Raw genomic sequence first — 21,073 nt, 5'->3', positions numbered from 1 at the left:
TGTGGCATTGTTTATTTTGTTTGCAGCCAGGTAAACCTTGTATTTAACTTTGATATTTAATTGAAATGTGCCTGGGGACTGAGCCAAACACTCATTTTGATCACTGAAGTGTGCTTCTGTTGCTTTGCCAGCCTTATTTTTATTTTTAATTTTACTGTTGATTTAGTGCATTTGACGTTGTTTTAAACGGCTGCTTTTGTTGCCGGGTATTAATAAATGTTTGCCTTAACAGCTGCTTTTATTCTGTTGTTTTAATTTGTTTTGTTGCTAACTTTAATTAATTGCGATTGGATTTTAAAGAGGCCAATTAAAGGAGCCAATCAATCCTGGTAACAGGTGGCATCAGTCTTTACTTAGTGTTTTGACTTACCTTACATATGCAGTATGTATGCTTGAATTTAATGATATTCAGTTGTGGAAGATCATTTCTGCATGCCAGTTGACATTTCAAGCTGTGCTGCATCACTGTTTTAATAAAAGTCCTTTTTCATTGTTGTACTGCTTTTTATTTGTGTTGCCTGGCATCAGTGCTTGGTTTTAGGGATTTTAAGTGAAGTATTTATGTAATGGTTATAAATTTTCAAAAAAATTATTATAAGGTTGTGCTGGGTCACTTCCTGGCACAGTTATTAGAACACTAATGGGCCAGCAATAGTAGTGATGCTAAACACACCAACACCTACTAAACACTAGTGTGTAAGCACAGCAGAGTATCAATTTGAGGTAAATGTTAACTACCTGTCATGCGCCGTGGTGCGCGGGCACGAAAGGATCCAGGCGCAGACTCCGAGCTAACAAAAAGACACTTTATTAAAACAACGAAAGGCGACCCGGGGAAAGTAGAGAGCAAAACAGAAACTAAAAATCCGGGGAAACAATGACACGAGGAAGCCGGGATCGGGACGGCGGGGGGCTGCAATAGAAAGGGGAGATGATTACTAGGGAGCCAGGAAGCGGGGAGAACATATCAGGACTGAGTTAGAGTAGGGGCTTACGATAGAACGGAACCGTGGGAGCTCGGGAGGGAAGTGTGGCAGTCCGTGGGGGCAGGAAGTCCGTGGAATGGCGAGTGGGCCAGGTGAGCACCGCGAGATCCAGTTGAGCCGGAGGACAGGCAGGTAGCAGACGCCGAGTAGAAACCTTGACAGAAGTAGGCAGGTTAAACAAAGTTCCAAGCAGAAGAGAATGCACACTTTTCGTGGAAGTCTGGTTACCACTGTGGGGATGACTACGGACTGGCGTGGAGCATCCGTCAGCGCCGGATTAAGTGGATCTCCGTGTAATCACCGGGATGGAGAGCAGGTGTGCTGGTGATGGCCCAGCCCGGGGGTGTGGCTACCCGAGCATCACGCATTCCACAGACACAGGACCACGGACCATGACACTACCTCCAGGTTCTGATGTCCTGCTTTTACATTAGATTTTTATTTTCTATCACGGTGAAGAGGCCCAGCGCTGAATAATGGAAAAGTGACATTTAAATAGAAACTGTTTTTCCATGGTTAAGTTCTCCTCTGTTCTGCCTCTTTGGCACACCAAAGGGCTCACTGCTTGTGAATCTAATGAAGTTTGATTTGTACCCACACCTCATTGCTTCAGGGGAATCTCTGGGGTCAAAGTAGACACACACTCACAGTCACGCATACACCTCTCCATTTACGACTGCTATGCTTGACAGTACAGAGAACAAAGTTTTTCTTCTCTCATTTATGTCTTTTGTGTGGTTGTACATGATGACACCTTCATGAAGACTCTCGCGTAGTGTTCAAATGGTCTGACACTGAAAATGTCTTATTGTTTCATCAGCCCATTTACCTCACCTTCTAATGAAGCAGCTGGTAGACCTGTCACTTCTTCTTTGTATGAAATGTGTTTGCCTTGGTTAGTCTTTAATCTTCCCTCCTCCTTGTGCTCTCTTCTTCTGTTTCCCGCTTTTGATTTTAACAGGCCTAATAACAACCTTATCTCTTTCTTCCATGCAATTTATCCCCGTCTTCGCCCAGTGTGTGGGCAAACAGGCACAAGCACACAGCACGCTGCTTGGCATAGCTCGCTGACACGCGTTAATGAAGGTCAGCGGGCCACTTCATGCTCATGGTTGCTTCCACTGGGTGCTCACCTACCAGATACCCTCTTCACTTCTCCTCAGCCCTCAGACAGATCTTCTTGAAGACTCTGTGATGACTCCCTGCCTCATATTATCCTATCAGGTTAATATGAGCTGCAGCCACTAAGGAAATTCTTAACTTGATGCTAATAAGACAAGACACTATGAAATAAATGAGAACATTTTATTTTAGCTTTCATTTTTCGTTTGTCTTGTTGCAAATTCTAAGGGTGCTCTGCAGAGCAAGCTTGCCTATTAAAATACATTTTAAATGGACTTTAGAAAGACTGATAAAAATTTAAGTACAGACGGACATTTAAAATTGGAAGATGCACCCATCTGTCATAACAAACACTGACTCCAGTAGACATGCACTTTTAATTTATTCACATCTTACATGGAGAAATATTGGCATTCAAACTGACTTGAAATTAGAATTATTTCATGATGATGCACATTATAGTGGAAGTAAAGTGTCTTGAATTTATCATCAGTTTGGTAAGTGCACTGTAACGTAACTCTAACGTAAAGGCCGTCTACTTGAACAACCAGTAGGAAAAAATTGCTGTTGTAGTGATTTTTTCACCAAAAATATCGATAGTTGTTTTTCTGTTGATAAAAGTAAAAATTAACGTTGAATCCTAATGTTAAAGCTGCTCCATACATACAGGGAGTGCAGAATTATTAGGCAAATGAGTATTTTGTCCACATCATCCTCTTCATGCATGTTGTCTTACTCCAAGCTGTATAGGCTCTAAAGCCCACTACCAATTAAGCATATTAGGTGATGTGCATCTCTGTAATGAGAAGGGGTGTGGTCTAATGACATCAACACCCTATATCAGCTGTGCATAATTATTAGGCAACGTCCTTTCCTTTGGCAAAATGGGTCAAAAGAAGGACTTGACAGGCTCAGAAAAGTCAAAAATAGTGAGATATCTTGCAGAGGGATGCAGCAGTCTCAAAATTGCAAAGTTTCTGAAGCGTGATCATCGAACAATCAAGCGTTTCATTCAAAATAGTCAACAGGGTCGCAAGAAGCGTGTGGAAAAACCAAGGCGCCAAATAACTGCCCATGAACTGAGAAAAGTCAAGCGTGCAGCTGCCAAGATGCCACTTGCCACCAGTTTGGCCATATTTCAGAGCTGCAACATCACTGGAGTGCCCAAAAGCACAAGGTGTGCAATACTCAGAGACATGGCCAAGGTAAGAAAGGCTGAAAGACGACCACCACTGAACAAGACACACAAGCTGAAACGTCAAGACTGGGCCAAGAAATATCTCAAGACTGGTTTTTCTAAGGTTTTATGGACTGATGAAATGAGAGTGAGTCTTGATGGGCCAGATGGATGGGCCCGTGGCTGGATTGGTAAAGGCAGAGAGCTCCAGTCCGACTCAGACGCCAGCAAGGTGGAGGTGGAGTACTGGTTTGGGCTGGTATCATCAAAGATGAGCTTGTGGGGCCTTTTCGGGTTGAGGATGGAGTCAAGCTCAACTCCCAGTCCTACTGCCAGTTTCTGGAAGACACCTTCTTCAAGCAGTGGTACAGGAAGAAGTCTGCATCCTTCAAGAAAAACATGATTTTCATGCAGGACAATGCTCCATCACACGCGTCCAAGTACTCCACAGCGTGGCTGGCAAGAAAGGGTATAAAAGAAGAAAAACTAATGACATGGCCACCTTGTTCACCTGATCTGAACCCCATTGAGAACCTGTGGTCCATCATCAAATGTGAGATTTACAAGGAGGGAAAACAGTACACCTCTCTGAACAGTGTCTGGGAGGCTGTGGTTGCTGCTGCACGCAATGTTGATGGTGAACAGATCAAAACACTGACAGAATCCATGGATGGCAGGCTTTTGAGTGTCCTTGCAAAGAAAGGTGGCTATATTGGTCGCTGATTTGTTTTTGTTTTGTTTTTGAATGTCAGAAATGTATATTTGTGAATGTGGAGATGTTATATTGGTTTCACTGGTAAAAATAAATAATTGAAATGGGTATATATTTGTTTTTTGTTAAGTTGATATCCCCCTAAAATAGCTAAAACTAAAAACTACTTCCAAAAACATTCAGCTTTGATATTAATGAGTTTTTTGGGATCATTGAGAACATGGTTGTTGTTCAATAATAAAATTATTCCTCAAAAATACAACTTGTCTAATAATTCTGCACTCCCTGTATAAGACAATAGGATACTCCATAGCTTGATATTCTTCCCATAAATTTAACATTTTTGAAAACACAGACTGCACAAACTGTGATGGTACTTGGTACTAATATGCTGTTATAACACTATTCATTAGTACAAGCAGGGTGCAATTTTCAAGGCCCCCCAGTCTACATGTCTCTGCCTCGGCTATATTATTTTTTTATCTGCTGTTATGGCCCTGTCCATAATCTGTTTTGGTGGCTGTTTTTGTCTGTGTCTTTAAGTCTTTGCAGGCCCCGGATTAGATGAGCTGACGGCTGCCGATTGGTCCGCTGATCATGTGGTCGCATTCAAAATCCATCACCAGCAGTTGTCCCGGGGCAGCCACTGACAGCAGCAGCAGACCTGACCCTGGCCTCCAAAACCTGTGACTTTTGTGCCTGTGATTTTTGCGACTTTTCTCAGTTCTGTATATAGTGTGTACATTAGTTTTCATTGTAAATAGCACATTGTAAATAGCACTGGAACAGAAGGGGTGAGCTGCCTTATTGTTTTTCCTTGCACTGTTTTCTCCTGTTTATTTCAGTTAGGGAGTTAGGTGTAGCGCTTGTCTTTTGTTTGATGTTTGATTTCACATAGGGTTTTAGATAGCACCTCCTCCTGACTTAGCTTGTTTAGTTTGTTATTTTGGCCTTCGTTCACCCCGGAGCTTCATTTTTGCAGTGTAGAAAAATAAACCACCGTTCACTAAGAAATTGGTTTTCCCTCTGTGTATGGTTTTGGGGACCAGGGCGGGGCAGTCTTTTCAAACTTATGTTGCATTCCTGTACCCCTAGACTGGGTCGTAACACTGCAGTGAGGATAAAAATTTATCCACCACCTTAATATTTAGTGTTGTACCTTGAACTGTGAACAGCACAATCAAATCAGGAACTGACTTTCACTTTCAGCCATCAAGATGACACTGCACAGAGAGGGATGATCCAGACCTCTTCTGTTCCAACTTTTCACTAAGCACCTGATGTTTCAGTGAAAACTACCATTAACTAAATAAAAAAGACGATTGACATCAAAATTCCTTACAAGCTGCAATGGACTATCAGTCCGGTTTAGCTACAGAAGCCAGTCAAGCACTTACAAAATCTTTTTTTTTTTTTTGCATAATTTTCCAGCAGTGTGACATCATCTCTTTTGACATTTTAACTAATGAAGTTTTTTTTGTTTGCTTTTTTTGTTTGTTTGTTTGTTTTTAATTCAGATTCTGAAACTAAAAGCTAACTAAAGATAAGCAAAAGAAGTTGGAATCTAATTTTGGGATGTGTACTGTAAGTCATGACTAGTTAAAAGTATGAATCTTACATGATGCAAAAAAGGAAAAAAAGTTTTTGGAGTTGAGCCTGTAATGAATTTAAAACTCAATAATCCAACTTTTGAGTGGAATTCATCACTGGGTTATGACTAGGCTATTCCTGCTTTTCTTTTCTTTTTTTTGCTTTGTCTTTCCAAGCCCCACTATCCACAATCTTGATGACACTATGTTGATACTCTACACATCAACAGAAAGGCTTTCCTAGGATGTACCTACTTTTTTACAAGATCCAATCAGACATTCAGCATAGAGTTTACACAACATCATGGGATTTCTTTCTATAGTAGTCTGACAAAGTCTCTTAGTATGCTGATATGATAAAAATCAGCATAAATATTGCACACAGTGCTAATTAAAACATTCTATTAACAATTTACATTTTCTTGAATTACAGCAAATCATTTAAGATCCCAGATTAATTTTGTATGTTTGGGACAGTTTTTAGATGTTTACATGGTCAGTTGGGCCAACAGTGAGGACAAGCAATGTGAAGAAACTACAGAAGGCTTTTAGTCTAAGAAAAGCTTCACTATCTTATAACTAATAACTAATAACTAATAACTAATATCTTTATACAGATTTAAAAAAATGGTCGTGGGTTAATCATCAGATAAATTTGGGAAACAAACAAATAATAATTAAAAACAGTATTATGAATGGAAAGGTCTCCAAAAAAAGCTTTTCCTTCACCCTATGTGATTATAGTAATTAGAGGATTATGGTCCATGACTGCTATAGCTTTTCTAATGCTTGCTATTCATTTAATTGGTACCCTGACAGTATAGATTTCACCATGCTTCAATGTAATCAGATGATGTTAATTCATTTATAGTGGTTTGGATGTGGCAGAATTGCTTTGTTCCCCTAATTGGTCTAATTCAGATGTAAATGGAGATATGGATAGTAATGAGTTCTCAATGGATTAATGGTCTGTCGCTACCACTAACTTGTTATTTGAGGATTATTGTTGCAGCAGGGAATGTCCCCTTTATTTTCTTCAACTGGGTCCTGCTCTGACTGGATAAAATTTAAAAAAAAAAAAAAAAACCTCATAGAAGAAATCCTGTTACACTCTGCACATCCGAATTATACATACTGTAAGAATATTATTCACTTAAGGTTTTGAGACAGAGATTTGTAAGCTATTAACACAGCCTCGACCTTTCCTTTGCATCACATCACCTCAGGGAGAGGAGGTTGAATGGTGTGCGTTTGATTTAGCTACAGTGACAGCTCTGGATTCATGTACACTTCAAGGCTTTTCTAAAAGACAATACAGCATCTCTTAAAGCCTCAAGCTAAAGCATGATAGGTTGTTGCATAGCCCCATCCTCTCTTCTTCAATAAAGACTGTAGCTCACTGGAGACAAAGGGAATGAGATATCTTATTTCTTAAAAACAAACCTCAGTATACAATGACAGATTTTTTCCCCCCATTTTGGTGCTGTAAAAATTCACCACATGCTAAAGTATTCATCAGACTCCACCCAGATTTGTAATTTTCAGCAGTGTGCGAGAAGTGTTTGTTGCTCCCATGTGTTACTTCACCTAGAGACAGGCAAGCACGAAGCCTCGTGAGATAAGAATGATGAGCTAGAAGAAGAAATGTATTAACTTAACAAATCAATAGTGCAGTACACCCTCCAGGAGAGACCCTAAAAAAGAATAATACTCAAAGGCAATAAGCATAGAGTACCCAGCCAACTTTAAAGCACTCGCACACAAATGCCTCCTTGCACAAACACACAAGGCAGGAAAACTTACCTTGATGGTCCCACAGTAGCTGACTTTGAAAGCTACTGGCACAGTAAATCTGATGAAGCAGGCTGTGTTCGTATGTGAAATGGACGAGATCTGTTATTCCAGTGACAGCAAATTTTATTACAGGGGCAATGAGAGGAAGGGGAGATGACTACTTTGTACTAGTTTAGTTTCCAATAGGCTCTTTTCAGAATAGTTAAAGGAAAAAGCAGGACTGTGTGAGAAGTAAATACACCCACAGTCACACGATAGTCACACAATGGTCGACAATCAGATATGATTCATAATTCAGACAACTGTTTGCTATTTATTACTGATAAATCACCCTTAGGGTTGCTTATTTTAAGTGTTACCAAGTTAATCATTTAATTGTAGCTATGTCTGAAAAAATTCAAATGATGTTTTTTTTTTAGCTTTGATATTTAATGTAGGGAGAAACAGCACACCTGAAGTAATGTCACTTTGAATGGATTCTCTGTGATATTTTGGAAAGTAATTAAACTAAAAAAGTAAACTGATTTTTTCTTTTTTTTGTTTGTTTTTGAGAAAGTTCAGTAATTGCGGTGCATCACAATAGAAATGTCTAGATAGAGTTTTTCTTTTGCAATAAAAGCTTAGCACTTGAGTGATAGTTTGGGTTGCCAGAATCTATTTTTCCCCCTATTGTGTTTTTCTCATTAAAAACTATAACTGTGTGACTAAATAGATGTGAGTCAGTTAGAAGGTCCCGAAAGATAAAAACAGATCCTTAGTCGTAAGCACTTTGTGACTCTGAAAAATGAAGCAAAACAAAAGATTTTTCGCAAAGGAGGCTCTATAGAAAACCTTCAGGCAATAATTAAAAGTCGCCTTTGTGCATTCTTGTTTGCATTTTCCACGACCTCATGTAAATCAGGAACATTAGAAAAAAACAAAAAACAGGTTTATTATCTGTTTATTCTGAGTGGATTGAAGTGTGATGCAAATGATACAAATCCAGGTAGGAAGAGAAAATAAAATAGTTTCCATAATGCATTTTTCAAATTAACAATGTGGTGACTCTGTAATATTTTCTTAAATGAAACTGAAACTTTGATTATGCTAAGATCTGTTCAAAATACAATAATGATTTGGGGTTATTAAAATATTTCTTGGACTCATGGGGAGTTCTTGCTGTTGGCTAATTGAGTTGTTTTTGTTAGATATACGATATACACTCACTGGCAACTTCATTAGCTATTCTGCTCAACTGCTCATTAATGCAACTATCAAATGAGCTAATCGTGTGGCAGCAACTTCATCCATTTAGTAAAGTTCAACCCAAGAGAATTGGAAATGTAGTAGAGCCATTTGCGTGAGATGGACTGGTCTGACTATTCCACCAAGGGTTGAAGAAGAGCATCTCTGAATACACATGTTGATCTTTAAAGCAGGTGGACTAGTTGAAGACACTGGGTGCCATTTCTATCAGCTAAGATCAGTGTCCAGATTAGGAAACTGAGGCTACAGATGGCACCAGTTCACGGGAATTTGTATTAAACACCATGAAGCATGGATCCACCCTGGCTTGTATCAGCATTTCAGGTTGGTGTAATGGATTAGAGAAAGTTTTTCCTTAGCAAATTTTGGAACCCTTAGCACTAACTGAGCATCGTTGGCATTGTTCAAACACCACAGCCTACCTGAGCATTGTTGCTGACCATGTCCATTCCCTTATGAACACAGCGTACTCATCTCCTGATGGATGCTTCCAGCTGAATGACACACCACAAAGCTCTTGTCACTCAAACTGGCTTCTTGAACATGACATGTCATCAAGAATGGAGCACCTTTGGGATGTGGTGAAATGAGAGATTTGCATAATAGTTCCCAGTGAGGTTTTAACTAAACGGAGTGAGTATATAATGCAGCTGTTTACTATCTGCCATAAAGTAATGTAAACAGCCACAGATGTTTTGTCAGGGGAGAAGGCTCAGCTCCGTGTCTTCTTGTGTTAACCTGAAACATTTTCAGCACCTTCACAGGACATGAACCCAAACAATGAATGCTGTTTCACTTTTTAACACATACTTAACTCGCCTGGACTGCTGCCACTGCTGATTTTACAGAGCCTTCTCAGCCTCTGCAGTCCTATATGTCAACACTTTTAATTCTCTCCTGCTCAGCCTTGGGTCAGCTCTCTCATATAATCCATGGCCACCAAGAGTCTCGCTCCATAGAAGAGTGCTCTACACTTGTGTAATTACCCAGGATTTTTTTTTCTATGTTCCCCTGTCTGTCTCATGGGGTCTCCCTCTGTAGCAAAAGGAACAATTAATTTTGGGTCACTGCTGTGGGGCATCTGGAAATTAAAACTGTCTCCCTTGGATTATTCCTGCTAAAATAAAACAGCTAGATTACTCCCTCAAGAATTTTTCTTCTCTCATTTCCCTAACCTCTAGTAGCCTTGATAATGGATGACCATCCCCTTGATAGTTTTTGAGGGGATATTCCTCTCATTAAAGTGTTTTGTTTTCTGTCAGTAGTTACATGGCTGAATCTAATATGTCATGGCTAACATGCTTAACAGAGTAAATAATTACCGGGGAATATCCAGAGTGTAGCCTGCCTCTCACCGAGTATCAGTCTCACAATGAGCAGGTGTTGTACATGAGTGTCTTCTAACCTTGGTCTTTTGTGAACCTTCACACAAATCAAGTCCATCTAAGCATGCTTGCCACATGTGAAATGTTATTCCCTGTTGCTTGATTTTGGCATTTCTGTTATTAGAAGCACAAAACTTTGTCATACAGGAACGGGTAAGAACCCTTAGTCATAGATAACAATAGCAGAGACACATGTCACGAGTCAAAATGAGGCTTCCCTGGCCCCAAATATCAGTTTAAACAACCTCTGCCACATATGCTAACTTTAATAGGGGAAAAAAATGTAGGGTTCCTCGTTTACTGTGGAAAAACCGAGAAAATATTATGTTCAAATTACCCATGGACCAAAACAATGCAAGAACAACAGAACTGGTCATCACCTAAAACTTTTTTTGTGGGCAGCTGTGGTAGAACAGTTTGTCTACCAAATGTGAAGGTCAGTGGTTTGAGATATTGACGGAGTATTCTTGGGTAAAATAGTCAACCCTCAATTTCCCCGAATGTGTACATGATAGATAGAAAGCACTTAAGGCATAGAATAAAGTGCTGTATGAAAGTGTTTGTGTCGGGGGAATGACGCTTGTGCTTAAAAAAAAGGGCTTTTAGTTAGAGTAGAAAAGTGCTATACACAGAACAGTCCAATTACTTTTCTTACCAACCCTTTAGACCAATACTCATATTACAGTTGGTAAATTTAAAGGAAACCATTAGATGTTTTTATACTCATAGATGCTTACTTATTTCTAAGGTCTTGCTATGGCTTACGGACGTTGTAATGCAAAGGCAAAAGCCAGATTAAAACCTGGTTTGTTGCAGCAGTTTATTGCACTGCATATATCACTGTCACATGCAAATCAATATTTTCTCTCCACAGCTCAGTGGAAGTGATGAGCGACTTTTGCATCATCAATTGTATTTAGACCTCAGCAGAGTTATCTAATAGCTTTAGAAATACTGACAAAAGAATGGACACTTTTGTCTAAATGACTAGTTAAAGCCATTAGTTGAGGCTCTTTCATTTAACATTCTGCTCAAACAGCCTTAAACCTATCGTGAGAGCAATTTCGGATTTTCTCTAGCATCAATTACCGGGCAGACGCTGTTTATCTTTTCCTTTAGTGTCTTTGGAAAGTATGGCATTAGGTAAGCAGGTAAACTGAGTGTATACCACAAGTATTGTTTGTCTGATTTAATTAGACTGATTGTGATGGCAAAGACACACTCCAAATTCTATTACCAGACCAGGAAAAGGGGAGGGGGGGTTACTCTGCATGACCCTGATGAAATATTTACTGGTGAGATTTACATGCTCCAAGGGGCAGCAGGCATCAGGATCAGGAGAAGACATGGGAAATGTTTCTAGAGGAGGCCCACAGATGTTAATCACCTCCACTTTTATACACTATTGAATAATGATAAATGACATGGGCAGTGCAGGGAAAGGAAGGAATGCAGACTGAAAATGGAAAAAATATAAATAGGTGGTAATCTACTTAAATTGCAGGTTTTTAAGTATAAACAAATTCAATAATCCCTATAATTATGCTAAAATAGCAGACTTAACAGACTGTAAATCTTACTGATGCAGAAATCAGCACAGTGATCCAGGTGTAACTTTGAATTAAGGGATATATCAGGAGTACAGTATGTAGGGTTTAGACTGCCTTCTGTAGACACAAAGGACAACTCTTGCCAAAAGCAATGGCATGGAGTCCGGCTTGTTAACAATGAAGAAAATGTCATACTCGTGCTTTTTTTGGGGTTCAATGATAAAAGAAACAATTCATCTGTAAGGGAAGAGAGCTTGAGTTTAGTTGACTGTTGGTGCACGTTGCGATTACAGCGCGATGCTTTGAACATTTAATTTCCTCGTCTTAGCAGCAATCATTCGCTTTAAAATGAGTATTGAAGCGCTGCCGCGTGAGGTGAAATCTTGATGCGTTGACAGTGCTTGAGACAAAGATAATGGAATTTGAGCTCAAAGGGGAAAATGTAAAAAAAAAATACCCAGATAAGTATTCCAATTTTCCTATCACACATTTAATTAAAAATCTTCAGTTTTGATGGTTCAGATGGATTTATGGCTTAAATGAGGGTAAGGTGGTGAACAAGGTCAGTCTCAACATTGAAGATCCATCATAAAAATCTCATTATAGAGCCATTCTTATTTAGGGAGGTTTTCTCTTACCCAAAGGAGGTGAACTACATGTTTCGACTGGCGATGATTAGATTCTCTGTGGGGGTTAAGGCTTAATGTGTGCGGATGTAAGTGAGAAAATGTGGGTGCACGTGTGCGTCAGTGGGATGTTGAGATGTTGAATATCTTTAAATGCGTGCGACTGAGACCGTCCTCGCCTTATGTGGTTCCCTAAAATAGAGGCTTGTTGTTGACATTGCTTATGCTGTTTTTTTATGCAATAAAAGATTCATGTTTAGAATGAAAGTCTGCAAATGCGCAAAATATTGCTAACTAAAAATTAGAACATAACTTAAGTATAAAGCACCTCAACAAGTTTTTCAAAGCAAGCAGTATTTTTAAAACCATCTTCTTCTTATATGCATCTATGCTGACAAGCTTTACTGTGGCTAAAAAGATAACAGAAGAAGAAATCCATTAAAACTTCTCACATGCCTTCTGCAGTTTAATCCCTTTTCTGTTGTCCATCTGTGTGCTCAATATGTCCCAAAGAGTTACCAAAATTCTTCACAGTATCCAAGATTGCAACAGCATGACACAGTGTATTTATCCATATTTTGGAAACACTATGAACATTTGTAACTCACCAAGCGTAGAAGTGGATTATGCTGCAGCAGCAGTTTAAAACTTCCCCATGGATCTTTTATAGCTTTTTTTTCTTCACATTGTAAAAAGCATGTCATTTTTGGATTTTAGCTAAGTGAATTCAAGCCAGCTGCGTCGTGTCTGTTTTTCCAAGTGAGTGACACGTTCACAAAATTAAACAACCAATAAAGATCAGAGTGTTTCTTAGTCAGAATGATTTTGAAGCCAGTTCAGAATTTGTTACAGCCATGTAAGAGTAAAGTAACAGCAGCGTTTCCTTTGATCCACGCATGTTTTACAAAAGTGTCACAGATGGGAGGGCGACAATATGTAAGAGGGGGTTAGATGGGTATACAGAAATAAACAGTTGGATACACTGCCAGTCGGGGAAGCTGTTAGCACTCAAAAACACTTTGTTCATCCAGCTGTTTGCCTGTAAATGCATAGCCACGATCATATTTACATATTAATTTACATATTATGTGTCAGAGACATTGTGAGAAAGTTGTAGTTGTGTTAAAGTGCACTTGCTCATAAATAAAACAAGATTATTGTTTTTATAACTCATTGAATGGGACCAGTTTCTGCCCACTGATGTGTTCTAGGCTAATGCTAACAAGCTTGGCTATACAGTAGATAAAAATGACATGTTTTGAGACTTTAGACTTCTGTGATATCTGAATCTTGAAACCCAGTAAACATATAGATAAACTACAGCTACATATATGTCTACACCTCTTATCCAGATGGAAGGCAATGAAATTTAATGCTTCATTTATGCTAGCCTCCTCAAAATCAATACCAACAACCTAGTCGCAAAGATAAAAATAGCTGCTTGTGCCAACCATTGGACTGCACACAAGCAGAAACTCAAGTCAGACTTCAAAAAGACTTAACTGCCACTCTGATTCGTTTTAAATGGCAAACATACAGATATATTTTTTTCTCTTCTTCTCAGATGGTCTCTTAGATATGTTACTGTCATGCCAAAAAAGTCTTCCATAGCATGTTGAAAAGTGACTTCCTATAAACAAATTTGAATTAAATAAGCCGATTGTCTAGGAAATTTCCCAGGACAATGAGGCAATATTTAAAAGAATACTTTGGTACATTTTGGAGTTGATTATTTTGGTATCATCATAGTAAAACATGAAGAAATATCTGGTTTGTAATAGCTTAACAGTGAATCCTATATTTAGAATTTCACCTTAATTGCTGTGACTAGCCGGTGACCACAGCTAACCCCATCAGTTGCTTTCCTTAGATCTTGCTGCTTTACTCCTTGGCATTTGTCATACGCCCTAATGATTCTTCTCAACCCAGCAGTTACAATCCCACCTCTTCTGTCACTCCTTTCTAACTGACAGTGACCACATGTTGTCAGCCAGCAAGGGACTGTTAATGAACAAACTCCTGTTAGACCAATAACTATGCTAAACTAGCTCACCGCTTGGGAAGTGGTGAAAGGCAGGAATCTGCGAGTTGTTTCCCTCCCAGCCAATATCCCTCCTGGGGTGGGAGCCAGGGCTTTCATCGCATCCCAGGCTTCCTGCCAACCAAACAGTGAATAATTCACCACCTTCTGGAGGGATCAACTGTAACAAACTCTCTGCCTATACAAGCCATTGATGTCAACATATGACAAAACATCTCCATATTTTTAAATTCTTACTAGTTTCCACAACATTAAAAAAATATATGCATTTAATTCATCATTATTTGCAGACTTTCAGTTTTTTAACACTAAAACCTTAATTGTTATTAAGCTATCTGTGCCGACATTTGCTCACACTTCTTTCAGTGAGTAAAAGATACCATTAGTTCATTCAACAGAGCTTAAAAACCTTGACTGTATTTAGTCAGTCCTGAAGCTACATAATTTTAACATTAGCTGTTTTTGACATGAACTTGCGACATAAGCCCTTTTCATGTTGGATAACATAGAAGTCGACACATACAAAAAAAGCTGTGAGAGAAAATAAAAGATGGGGGGGGGTGGAAATATATATAATTACTATGTCAGCACATAACCATATGCTCCTTGGCAGCATAAGGATGACATGCCAGAGATCTAGCGAGAAGAGAGTCAACACTGTGAGCCTCAGCAGTTGTGGCTGCAGGCAGTGGATGCAAACTTCTCTCTGTAAAGAACTCAGTGACCTTGCTGACTGTGGCTATAGTTTGGATTAAGAGTGGGCAAAAAAAATGGAAGGAAGTTAGGATGCCAGAATCAAACTACATAAAGTGACACAGCATTGTGAAAATCCTCCACACAGACAGATTTCATAGGAGCGCTGGGTGTAACATGATGAATGGGTTATGGATTACTGTTTTAGCAATGATCAATTCTGAGCTAGCATTCAACAAAAGAAAGATAAATGGAACTGGGAAAAAAGTAGCAGTACAAGAAAATAAGAGTCAAGAACCTTGTGCTGAATAACATTATGACAGAGCTGTGTTGTAGGGGTTGGTGGTCCTGCAGGTGCTATTCACCATTCCTGTTTAACCACAATTCTTCATGTTTAAAAATAATGTTTTGCGCATTGTTGCGAGATAGCTGACATGTCTAAATACCGAGGCATAGATCCTTAACAAGACTGTAAGAAACTCAGCAAATATATGTTTAATTTTCAGTCATTTTCTTCACTGAACAACAATATTATAATTGCCATACTTAACTACACAGCTTGGATTAAGTGGGAACTGCTGGTAGTGGAAATCTTCCCCACTTCATAATGTTATTTTATAAGTTTGTCTTGAAAACATTAGTAGCTGAAAGTCCTGTGAATTATGGCTCTGCCACTTCTCAAACCTCTTTATGCAAACTGGGAACACTTTGAAATTGTATTTTAGGAAATCAAAAGCCTTGAGTGAATTAAAAAATGTCCTCCCTTGGCTTTGCAACTAGGTCCTTCATTTATTTTTTATTATTGTGTGGGTTTTTATTTTTCACTTACATAAAAATAGACAATTAATGGCCAGCGGTGTAGTCAACACAAACAAATATACACCACTGAAAAGGCACAATATCTTTAAATGTAATTTTTAAATGGTATACTTGACAATGTTTCACTATAAAATTCCAGTAAAGAAATGAAGGACTTAAAATTGTTACGGGAAGTAATTAGCATGAGTTTGTTTATCATTCTAGCTCGGTTGCTACGGCGTGGTTTTATTTTTCTTCATAAAAAAATACCATAAAAATACCATAAAAAAAACCTGTGTTAGCACAGAAATTACTCTGATTTTCAGAGTAATTCTCTGCCTTTTGTTTTAAATAATGCCTCGTGCAGAAAATCTGTAACACTTTAATCTTTAGAAAGAGTAAGTTACCACTTGCAACTACACAGACGGTTCAAAATTATTTTTGTACCTGCCAATATTATTAATACAAGAAAAAAGCTTGATCGCTAACTGGAAAATGTAAGCAAGGGTATGTTTACTTATGTTTGGAAAAACATTAAATAGAAGACATCTAACTTGATCTACATTATAATCTGATATAAAAATGGCTATTAATTCTTCTAAGTTCACTGAGTAGATTTTGTATCAGTGCACAAAGTAAATTGAATTAGGTAGATCATATTATAAGTTTTCTTAAAAGCACACTCTTTAGCTTACCCTTGCCATTAGTGGTGCATTTTAGTTTCCTGTTGTCTGGATGCACTTTAGGATCCATGGCTGACTTCTTCCTGCACATTAATTTGTACCCCAGACTTTAATCTTAGAATCAAACATCTCCTGATGTAGTTGCTCATCCTTTATTACTGATGATTCAGCCCGGGGCTATTTGTGTCCATCCTGTCCAACAATAAGTCATCTCTTATTGTCTATGCAGAAAACGAACCAGGGGTGCTTTAAATAAGTCCTTCCTTTCATAACGTAAGCACCATCATTCTGCTTGTTGAAACTGTCGCATAAACCATCAACCCCTTCATGCTCAACCCCCAAAAAAGAAACAATTTGTGTCCATTTCATACTTCTCACAATGCTAGACAGGGGAGGGTTCGATAACATCACATCTGTCCATGAACAGTGGTGAGGACCTTATAAACCTGAGCCAGACTCCCAGATAAATCAGCACCTAAATGTCAATATGGCCTTTGGAACATAGTATTTATAGCCAAGCTACGTCACAGGACCCACTCATACTCTGTCTGCAGCTGGCTCTCTGACCTTACTTTTCTCTGAACTTCATGGAAGCATTAGCAACGTGAACCCAGTTGTACGTAAAGACTCTTGTTTTCTTCTTTGTTATTCAAGCACCTTGATTTGTTGAGTGGAAAAAGGAAAAATGCCCTGCTAGCTCTCCATTTTCATGTGAATAAAAAAATCTGTAAGCCTTAACTAGCAATGATCAATTCTCCAGTTATTAACTAGGATGAACTATTTCTTTCTTAATCTTTTTTTACTGTTTTTAAGGAGGTGCTGACTTTTGCAGTGATCCAAAGATCTGCTCACAAGTTGCTAATACTTTATATGGTCTAATGCAAGGGCCAATCCATGGAGACCTCTAATGAGGGGATGGGGGAACTCCAGGCTTCAAGAACCAGTGTCCTGCAGGTTTTAGATATCACTTTGGGTCAAAACACCTGAATCAAATGATTAGTTCATTACCGGGCCTCTGGAGAACTTAGAGCCTTTTAAATTTAGAGCCTATTGCATCAAGCTTTACATATAATTATAAAGCCTTTCTGTGATTGTTGTAGCTTAGGTTACATGATGGCTTGCTGTTTGCTTCCTTGGCTAATCTTAGGAGAGGAATGTGATTTTGTCAAAGTGTGAATGGACTACAGGTCATAAACAGCAGGTTTGAAACAGATCAGACGACAACTTTGAACCCTAAAACAGATTGAAAGGCCAATAAAGGTCAGAGCCATGTCTTTGTGTACTGAAAACAAATTATGTGTTTACCTCAGCTGTTTTACCACAGCTGGTTAAATTGTTTCCATGGTTAAGATTTTTTGAAAACAACATAATGTGGCCAAATTTGAGTGTGTGCTTGAAGAGCTTTGGCTGATCTAAACAGACCCCAGGGCCAACAGAAGTTTTCCCAGATGGGCTGCCTAAGGCTAAGAAAGAAAAGAGACGCTGCCTTGGCCAAGATGACCACAGAAACAAGCAAGGAGATTCATCATGCGTATGTGAGCAACATGATAAGTGTAGCAAAGTGACACAGTCCTCCTAAAATATCTTTGTGACTCTGTGTAATATTGAGGGGGGCTTATCAGGAGTAAATCTAGACTTATATTTTTGCCCCTGAAAGTGTTATCGATACGTTTGTTTTATTGTAGTATACATAAGGGAAATGAAAATTTAACAATGAGCTGTTTCTCTTCTTTGCCATATTTTCCCTTACCATCATTCTAATACAGGTTCAATTTTATTTGTCTAAAGATTTTTCATATTCAGAACTGGCAAGACTATTTTTAATATTTGGCTTTATTGCTCTTGAGTGTAAGCAGTGTTTTGCATCTTCCACCTTTCTAGGTTCCCACTCATGAAAAGGTCTCCTCATCGTTGACTCTGATGATAACACACCTACTTCGTTAAGAGTGAGGCTATGGCACTGCTTGTCAGTCAGTTATTTTGACCCTATGAAAATGGGAGCAATGTATAAAAATGGTCGTAATTCCTAATGCATTATTTTTGTTAAACCCCTTGTATTAAAGATGAAAACTTGCCCTTAAATCACATCTTGATTGATTGATTCAGATCCACTCAGGTGGTGAAGAAGGGCAAAAATTACAAAAATCATGGCACTGCCAGATACTTTGACGTCACTGTATACAGTACAGACTTGATAGGTTTATGTATGTAGGTTTGAAATGTCTGAAACTGTAATAAAATTAAATGAAAATAGATATGATTTTTTTCACCACCATTGGTCTTTGTCCACTGCGGAGCAAACACTGCACCTGACCCCTATGACACGCCCTGTAAGTTGTGGGCCTACAGGAGGATAGGCCAACGTTCCTTCTTCGGGCTGTGCCTGGTCAGGCCCCATGGGCTAAGGTCAAGCCACCAGGCCCTCATCCTCCCCAGGCCTACCCAGGGCGGGGGCCCGGTAACCCTATCCCAGGAAGGTTAAACTGTTCCCTTATGTTGTATTCATGGGGCCATTCTGAATTGCTCTTTGTCTGGTCCCTCATCCAAGACCAATTTGCCATGGGAGACCCTACCAGGAGGCAAAAAGCCCCCTGAAAACATAGCCCCTTGGATCCCTGGAACACACAAACCCCTCCACACAAACCAGGGTAGCAATTCATGGAGGGAATACAAGGAGCGGAAAGGATGGCTGGCCTCTTCTTTAGAGATAGGTTGAGAAGCTCAGCCATTCGGGAGGGGCTCAGAGTAGAGCTGCTACTCCTCCACATCGAAAGGAGCCATTTGAGGTGGTTTGGGCATCTGATAAGGATGCTTCCTAGGCACCTCCTGGGGGAGATGTTACGAGCATGTCCCACTGGGAGGAGGCCTCAGAGCAGACCCAGGACATGCTGGAGAGATTATATCTCTCGGTTGGTCTTGAAACACCCAGAAAAGCAAGAGGAGGTGACTGAGGAGAGGGAGGTCTGGGCTTCTGGGCTTCTGTGCTGCTGCCCCAGTGACCTGGCCCCGGATAAGTGGAAGAAAATGGATGGATATGTTTAGGTTGAGTTAACATTACATCATAGACAAAAAGAAAAGACGAAACAAGGATGAGTGTAAATGACAAACTAGAAATAAGCATATTATGGAATGGAGTCAGTATTGATAAACCAACAGAAGATTGCATTATAAAAGCCTGATGGCTAACATGCCTCTCAGAGAAAATAGTGAAATGAGTAATAACCTAAAAAGAGAGGACATCCTTCATTTTAGTCCCTTGGCACGCGGAGATAGGAGATAAATCTTGTTAATGTTTCAGTATTCACTCAGGTTCAACATCTGTCTTGTGAGAAGCCCTATTCCCTGGGGAAATTGTATTCATATAGAAGTAGCTAGAGCACTGTGTTGATTTAGAAGAAGACATAGTTTGAGCTTGGACTTTTAAATACTCTTTTGTTCTAAACACAGAAAAAATTGTCAAAGAAAGAAAATCAAAGATCATGTACATTCAGACTCACAGTAGTTAATGAAAAAATCTTTTTTTTTTCATGTTCATGGACACAAATTGTGTGTGTGTGTCAGCAAACATACATTTGTAAGGAATGCATTTCAGCAGGAAAAACATTTCATATCATGAGCACATCATTTTTGGAGACAAAATTACTTAAACTTCGGTCTCTGTCATTAATGTGTGAAGCTTTTGTGTCTTTTAATCACCTACATATGAGAATGATGAATTGTTGTGTTCAGGGACAAAAAAAAATCTATTTTGAGAAAGTTGGAAAAGACCCTGGAAATCCATATGCAGTTAGTATAATCATTAAATTAAACTTTGTTTCCAGTCTCGGGCAGGTTTGATTTGCTTTAAAAAGTACTTTTCATTTTTACATCACAAAATTATTCAATCAAGTGAGATTTAAATTAAACATGGTTATAATTTTAAGTGTGCAGTATTAAAATATTTGTTCTTTCTTCATTTCTTTGAATTTCTCACTTTATATCCAATGCTCAGAGTAACATAGTGGAATTACACACAAATGTAGTTTAACTGGTTGACTGATTATTTACTCTTGTACAAAGAAAATCAAATCTTTTGCCCGAGTAAAAGCTCTGTGTTTTGAAGTGAGTTGCCAGAAGCAACGTATTTAATAAGCGCTAAACTAAATAAATACACAAAAAGCCAAAATAATGAACTCTTATTAATAATTAATAATGCTTACACAGCCACACACATTCCAACAGTATCTGGTTAAAGACCACCCTTGATGAGTCTGACTCATAAAAAGGGCTAATTATTTACCTTGAACTCTGACTTACTGCATTGCTGGCTCTTGAATTGACAATAATGCAATTTAAAACCCCTTCAAAAGGTTATCTCACTTAACCCTGAAAAAAAAATCCACATTAGCTATCATTACAGTATATCAGCTTCACATAAAATTCTAACTGGTTGCTACTGACAGAAAATAAAATTGCAGTATGATACTGAGTAATATTCACAAACACTACAAAACAACGCTCTGGAAAAAATGTCAATTTCTTTCTCTCTATTTTCAGCTTTTGCTTCACCTTTGTTTCTTCTTTGTTGTGCCATTTCAATCTGATGGTATTTGGCTTTTTTTTTTTTTTGCTGTAATCAAACACACAGATTCATCTCTGTCATCCTCAGACATGACCTAAATCAATTTCCCAG

General features: G+C 38.8%; 1 long non-coding RNA gene across 1 annotated transcript; it reads right to left on the bottom strand.

The window, feature by feature from the left end:
• Positions 1–792: 792 nt before the first annotated feature.
• LOC113029198 (uncharacterized) lies at positions 793–1,378 on the bottom strand. Its single transcript, XR_003273358.1, has 3 exons — positions 1,215–1,378; positions 996–1,140; positions 793–913 (listed from the first exon to the last, which is right to left on the bottom strand). It is a non-coding gene; the product is annotated as an uncharacterized LOC113029198 (long non-coding RNA).
• Between the last annotated feature and the right edge of the window lie 19,695 nt (positions 1,379–21,073).

This window comes from Astatotilapia calliptera, chromosome 2 (assembly GCF_900246225.1).
Source record: "Astatotilapia calliptera chromosome 2, fAstCal1.2, whole genome shotgun sequence".
Lineage (NCBI taxonomy): Eukaryota > Metazoa > Chordata > Actinopteri > Cichliformes > Cichlidae > Astatotilapia > Astatotilapia calliptera.
The sequence above is the reverse complement of the archived record's forward strand: the minus strand, read 5'-3'. Positions and strand labels throughout refer to the sequence as shown.